Genomic DNA, 6,858 nt, shown 5'->3' with positions numbered 1-6,858 from the left:
CCTGCAAACAAAGGCTGATGTGAGGGAGCCTACATTTAACACCAATTTCCGAGGTTCAGCAGAGGCCACATCTCCTTCATTTTCTGACCTAATCCGTCTTTACTGTAATTTAACCGCCGTGTTACGGAAGAAGGACGCCGCGCACAGGTGAACGAAGGGGTTAAGAAAATGATTATCCTTCTCTGTAAAAGCTGCATATCACGAAGTTCAAACTGAAACACATGTCGACAAGGCCCCATTCCCACTGAAGCACACGAAATGCCACCAGTGAAGTCATTCTATGGAATAAGAACAAATCTGTTATTAATGTGACACATATAATTAAGTTGCAACATTTGATTATAATTAAAGTAAATGAGCCCCGCTGGGATAAATGATAATTGATTAAAAAAATAAATGTGAATGAACTGATAGAAACAACAATAGTAGTAGTGGTAATTGTAACAATAATAATAATAATAATAGTAATAATAATAATAATAATAATCAATTCATTTTACGATTCTGGGTAATAGTGTATTAAATTTCCCAGTAACCCCTCTGTCCTTTTTTTTTTATTGCCAACACATTTTTCACTGTTACATGAGCTCCGTTCAAGTGCCGTGCTGGTATTAATTTATTTTGTCAAATTTAATTTTCTCTCGGAGTGTGTCAAGGTCGCTGAAGTCGGGTTTTCGAGGATGTGTTTGTTGCTGTGCTTGGCAGAGAAAACGCGCATGTTTAAATATTTTTTACGACCTTGAATTTAAAAGACACATTTTATGAGTTTGGAAAGAATGCACACAATAAGTTGCTATAAATACCCCAAACATTTACCATGTCATTGAAATGTGTCCCCTTTATTTTCAGGGGTATTATTATTTTTTGATATTCTATATTCTACATATGTATATATATTTATATATATATATATATTTATATATATATATATATATATATATATATATATATATATATATATATATATATATATATACTGTATATGTATATATGTATGTGTGTGTATATATATATATACTGTATATGTATATATGTATGTGTGTGTATATATATATATACACACGTGTGTGTGTGTGTGTGTGTTATTCTGGGATGTTTAAATATATTATTGGTTCATGGTTTTTTTATAAATTATAATTGAAAAATATTTGTTTCCATTATTCTAATTTTCAGCCGCAAATGATCTTAAGGCCGAAACAAAAGCGTCTTTATCTGGAAGAGTTGAGTGTTTCCCTCGAGGCGCACTGTGAAGCCATGAATGACCTAAGCGACACGTATTCCGTCTGAATACATTTGTCCACACGGCTCCACGCACACATGCCCTTGGTTAAGATGTCTCGTTCTTCTTGTGAGACTTACCATAGATTCCCCGCGTAACTCAATCTGTCGACAATCAATACGCAGCCCAGAGCCTATTGAATAAATACATGATTCAATTATTTGGAAAACTCCGCAGCAGAGCGCACTCTGTGTGTGTGTGTGTGTGTGTGTGTGTCTCAGTCTCTCCATCTCTCACTCTCTCGGTCTCTCTTTCATTTTTTTCTATCAGACAAGAAACGATATTAGATTTGGCACCAGTTCTCCAAATGTTAAAAAAGGGGGACTTAATTCAGGAAGTAATTTCACTTTCAGCAGTCTTTTGCATTACTTTTATGTCACAAAATGTATCAGTGTATCGTTTTACAAGAAGAAGGTTGTGTAGCAGAGAAGCAGGTGTTTTTGTCTTTGGTTGTTGGAGAGTTCCACCATCTTCCCCATGTCCCCTATTCTCCAGCTCTGCTTCGCTTCTCCTCTCTCCTGCATGGGCGGCCTGCTGCTCTCCCCTCCCTCCTCCTGTTCTTGGGCCTTTGATCAAAGCTGGCCTCTCTGCCACAGCTGCCCATCAGGGGGCTCCTCACCCTCACCTACAACAACAGTGCCTGCTGGGCTTCCTTCTCTGATGGTGCACACACACACATGGGTGCAAACATACAGGGGCAAACGCAGGAACCCACACACGGATGAAGCCCACAACCTCCCACATTCCCCCCCCCGCCCCCCGCCCCCCAAAAATATCATTATGGTATAAGAAATGTGTATTAGATGAGATACGATAAGCATTCGTGAGAAGGCGGTGGCAGCGTTCCATTGTGTGTGTGCGTGCGTGTGTTTTTTGTGTGAATGTGTCTGGGTCAAGTTCACAGATTGACAAAAGGTTCATACATGTTGTTGCCAAGTGCAGGAGACAGGGAATATAATCCAGAGTACATGCTATGCTTCAACTGAGCAAACACACTATGTACTGGGAGCTGTGTTTTCGACACACAAACAGACACTAGAACAAACAAACAGCACAGCTTGCTTACACATGTAAGACTGTACTTAGTTCCACCTGTAAGCTTTTATCTGAAGGTCTGGTGCCCAAGTTACTTCCTCTTCTGCACTTGACCTCAACACTCTCCTCATTTGGCATGTGGCATACCCCCAATTACAGACAGGAGAAACACTTTTGTCTGCCTTCCAAAGGTACTCCAAACTATGCAGCATTTTTATAAACTCCTGTTTTGCTCAGTGTGACGAAAAAAAAAAAAAAATCTCTGTTGACTTCTCTGCCTTGATGGAGAGTTGTTGGTTTCCCTTTCTAAGTCATGCCGCTCTTCTCCAGAACTGGAAGTAATCCTGTTGAAACATCTGGTGATGACTCAGGCTGTATATCAGATACACATCACATGTGATTCATTATCCTGAGGTTGGCCTGTCCCGGGCAAATTGGACTTTGTATATTTTCAGACGGTCCCATACATATACATGGGACCCTGCTGTGATGACACATTGGCCCGATGAAAGTGTTTCCAGTGTTTGTGCCCCAGTTCAAAGGGCTTGATGGGTACCTCCACTGGTGATGTGACACAGGAAGCACCTTGGGCCAATCCTCTCTACTCTCACCTGTGGCCCCAAACCCCAAAGCCCCCATCGCCCTGCGAGCCCCCCTTTCCCTGCAACACTAATTAAGTGCCAATTAAAGCATTAGCTGCTTCCCGGAGGATGTGAGGTAGCACTGGGTCGGGACGTGGAGCAAGTGGCCATGGGGCTGAACCTGAACAAGTTCAAAAGGGTTTTTAATTTCCTCAAACAAAGAACAAAAAAAAAAAAAAGGTTGGCTGCTGTGGTGAGAGTGGATGACTTCAGTATAATTAACATACCATCACACCAGCGTGGTGAAAATAAAATAAAACCTGCACCTCTTCCCCATGGTGCCTTGTGCTGTGAGTCATGAACCAGTTGGACTCAAAATGCAATGTGTTTGCCATAAAAAGAAATAAAACATTATATTATTATGACACTCTCAACTCTAACTGTTGATTTTTCTCGTTAGAAGACTTTTCTGTAACTAAGCGGAAAAAAAAAGGGAGAACATTGGCTTCCTGTTTGCACTGGCACCAGTGTAGTTTAGTTGTGTTAGTATCAATGTACGTAGATTACATCTGGTGGAGCAGAAATCCTCATCTGGATGTGAATCATTAGAATGGACGAAGCCAAAGTCTCTGAAAGGACCTTGCTGACACCATCTGAGCTATTCTCACCCAGCCCAACCCACCTGGCACTTCATACAGGATAAAATGTGCAATAAAAATATTTCTGAATATTTGACCCAAGTCTGGCAGAGATGTACTCTCGCATAGACACAACTACTGTTAACACCTCTGCCTCTGTTAAGAATACAGTGTTCTGTGTGTGTTTTCTCCCACAAACCCCTGCTGCTCGTTTGGACCGCGCTTAAACCTTCAATGGTCAAAGTTGAAGGGGGAACAGAAAGTCAGTGAGGTAAAAAGCACAGAAGGCGATATCGATGTCCTCTTCGGGGGGGGTGAATGTACAGGACGAGGAACAAATACGTACAGTGAGTAACAGTACATGGCCGCGCAAAGATTAAATGTCGTTGTAGAGTTGAGGTCAATTTGCTTTCAGTTTGCTCAGTTGAACATGTAATTTAAAACTGCAATTCATTTCATGTCATTGTGTTACTTCATTTTGGGCCGTGTGTGTGAGTTATTGCAGGGGTTTTATGGTTATTTTCAAGTTTTATTTACAAAAACTATTAGGTTGACTAGAAGTGAAGTGCTGTTCCTGCTTTACAGAGGGGATACTGCCCTCTAGAAGATGACGTCCTGTTCATGAGACCCCAGTTTAAGTCCCGTCTGTTACCTATACGTCCCCAAGAGCAGCTGTGATCCAACCCCATGGCCTGCTCCCTGTGAGCATGGGTAAGCATTAGCCTTGGCCCCGCTCATTCCCTAAAGGACCAGTTATTGGACTTTTTTTCCCCTCCACATTTAGGACCAACAGGCTGTGTCCCTGGCTTCCCCTCGCAATATGTTTACCCAGGCCGGACGCCACCGTCTTTTCCGCAGGTTCAGATGGAGTTCTGGGGTTTTAACTGGCTGTGTCAAGAAATCACATCATCATGACACGGCAGAGAGGGTGGCGAGAAGAAACATCAGTGCTGCAGTAAAAGAGCAGGGCAGGAAAAAAAAACAAAACAAACCCACACGGCTTTTAATTTTCCATTCAGAGGGAAGCTTCACAGCTGACGACTGGGAGGAATGAAGGGGAATATGCAGCCTGCGAGAAAAGAGCAGATGAAATAGATCAGATTAAGAAAGTTGTCTGAGACTGAGTGCAATTTTTTCGCTGAGTCAGTGGGTTAAGCTTTAAGATGTAATCTGCCTCACCTTTTAGGCATTTAAGCAGGACAGGGCATAATTAATGTGAGGCGTAAGTTTTCATAAACTCTGCGGCTTCCAAGGCATTTGTGCAACTGTTATGTGAGACAGCGGGAGAGAGAAGAAGACACCATGGGAGTGAGGACTGTGAGGAGGAGTGAGTGACACAGAAAGGAGGAAGACAAATGACAAATGACGTCCAAGAAGACACAGGACAACAACTTGACTCAAGTGACTCCAACTGTTACACGCTATCGTCCCTATGCGTGCTCAGAAATCCCTGCAATGCACATGAGCATACAGACAAGCACACAAGTATGCGCACATATACACAGATGGACAATCCACGGAATGCTGACAGCAACTGCTCCATATGCACCTTAGTGTTGAGAGGGAACGTGAGGAATGGAAACATTAGGAATTCCAGATAGCTAATCTTTCACTTTCCTCCTAGTAAAGAAATTTATACTGTTTGGTGAAAGCATTCAGCATGTGAGACTCATTCATCAACCAACGCCGCCTGTGCGCTACCCTTAACTCATGCTCCGACTGAAGCAAAGCTCCCAAATACGACTCAAATGTATAAAATATCGCCCTCCTCCTCCTATACCTTCAATTCCACTCTCTTCCTTCCCTGATCTCCCATCTCCCTCTTTGCTGAATGTTTCCTCTGGCACTCGGCTCCCCTGTCTGTGTGCATCAACAAACACAAGAGGAGGAACCAGCAACTGTATTAACAGATGGCCAGAGTCAATAAAACACACACAAATCAAGTGTTGGACACATCTGTTGTACGCGGAGCACACTAATCTTCCCGTGTAGCTCGACAGGAGTGATGGAATCACAGCAGCTCGGCCAGATTAGAGGGGACAGGGTAGATCACCCAGGAGACAGCAGGCTGCTTTGCAATGGATTTTTAGCAATAGAGATGAAGCCTGATAGAGGCCAGGGTGGACATTTATTCTTCAGATAAAGTCAGTAGCATGGAGACCAGACAGCTATAAGAGTCCAAACATGTCGTAACTTTTTAAAGTGTTTATAAAGCCGCAATAAGAGCAATCGGAGAAGGATGTAATGGATCAGAGATATATTCTCTCACAGTATTGATCACCACATCACAACTCAGGTGACAACATGAAAGCCGTTTGGTTCTGTATGGACTCACTTGGATAACTGGATAACGGAGCAGTGGTGTTATGTTTTAAGACCCAAACAAAAAATGTATTAGGCTCACACCGTCCCGCTGGCTCTGTCAAGTGTGTTAAACTATTTGGAACAAGCACTTCCCTAACTGTGTGACAGGGTGAAGTGCTCTATAGCTGCTGGTTGCGGCTAATAAAATATACAAGAAAGACAGTGACAAAGTGTGTGTGAGAGAGAGAGAGAGAGAGAGAGACACGAGGGGAAGGTAGAAAAAGGGAGATAAGAGAAACTGGGAACGATACGGAGAGAATTATAATATTATATAATATAATCCTGACTGTATAAAGTGTTACTGTTATTTCCTTCTGTGACCATATGTGATGCATCAAATACATAAGTGCTGAGGATGTCATCCATTCATGTGTCCTCTTGGCAGACGTTGCTAACATGTCCAGCAGCATCATGTGTCACTGGAAAGTCAACCATTATCCATGAGTTTTTATTGGACGTAAGCCATTATGTAAAAGTTGTGATATGACAGTGAATGGGTAGGTTTTTCTAATGCTGTACATTATTCTACTCCTATTATCTACAACTGAAATAAGTGACCAGGCTGAAAAATAATGAACCCCAAACAACTTAATCGGATGAAGTCAATAAGCATTTAAGATCGGTTAATTCCCGACAAATTATCTAATCCAGATGTTATACTCTTAGTGTAAACACGGTGCCCTGCAGAATCATAAAACAAATAACCATGAAAAAGGTTTAAAGTTTCAAACAGAGTCTAACCCCCGGACCAAGACCTTTCCACTGGGGAAAAAAAAGAGAAGAAAAATCCACACCACACCCCCATCCTTGCTGTTTTCTTGAAACAGGAAAATGTAAATATGGTAATATTTAGCACGTGTTTTAAAACAGATCGGTTTTCTCAAGCAGGGAGAAACAGTGAGAGAGAAGGGGTGAGAGAGAGGCAGCAGACGGAGAGAAACAGGAATGAAAAAAAACTGGC

This window comes from Solea senegalensis, linkage group LG14 (assembly GCF_019176455.1).
Source record: "Solea senegalensis isolate Sse05_10M linkage group LG14, IFAPA_SoseM_1, whole genome shotgun sequence".
NCBI classification, from domain to species: Eukaryota; Metazoa; Chordata; class Actinopteri; order Pleuronectiformes; family Soleidae; genus Solea; species Solea senegalensis.
This window is presented reverse-complemented; position numbering follows the sequence as displayed.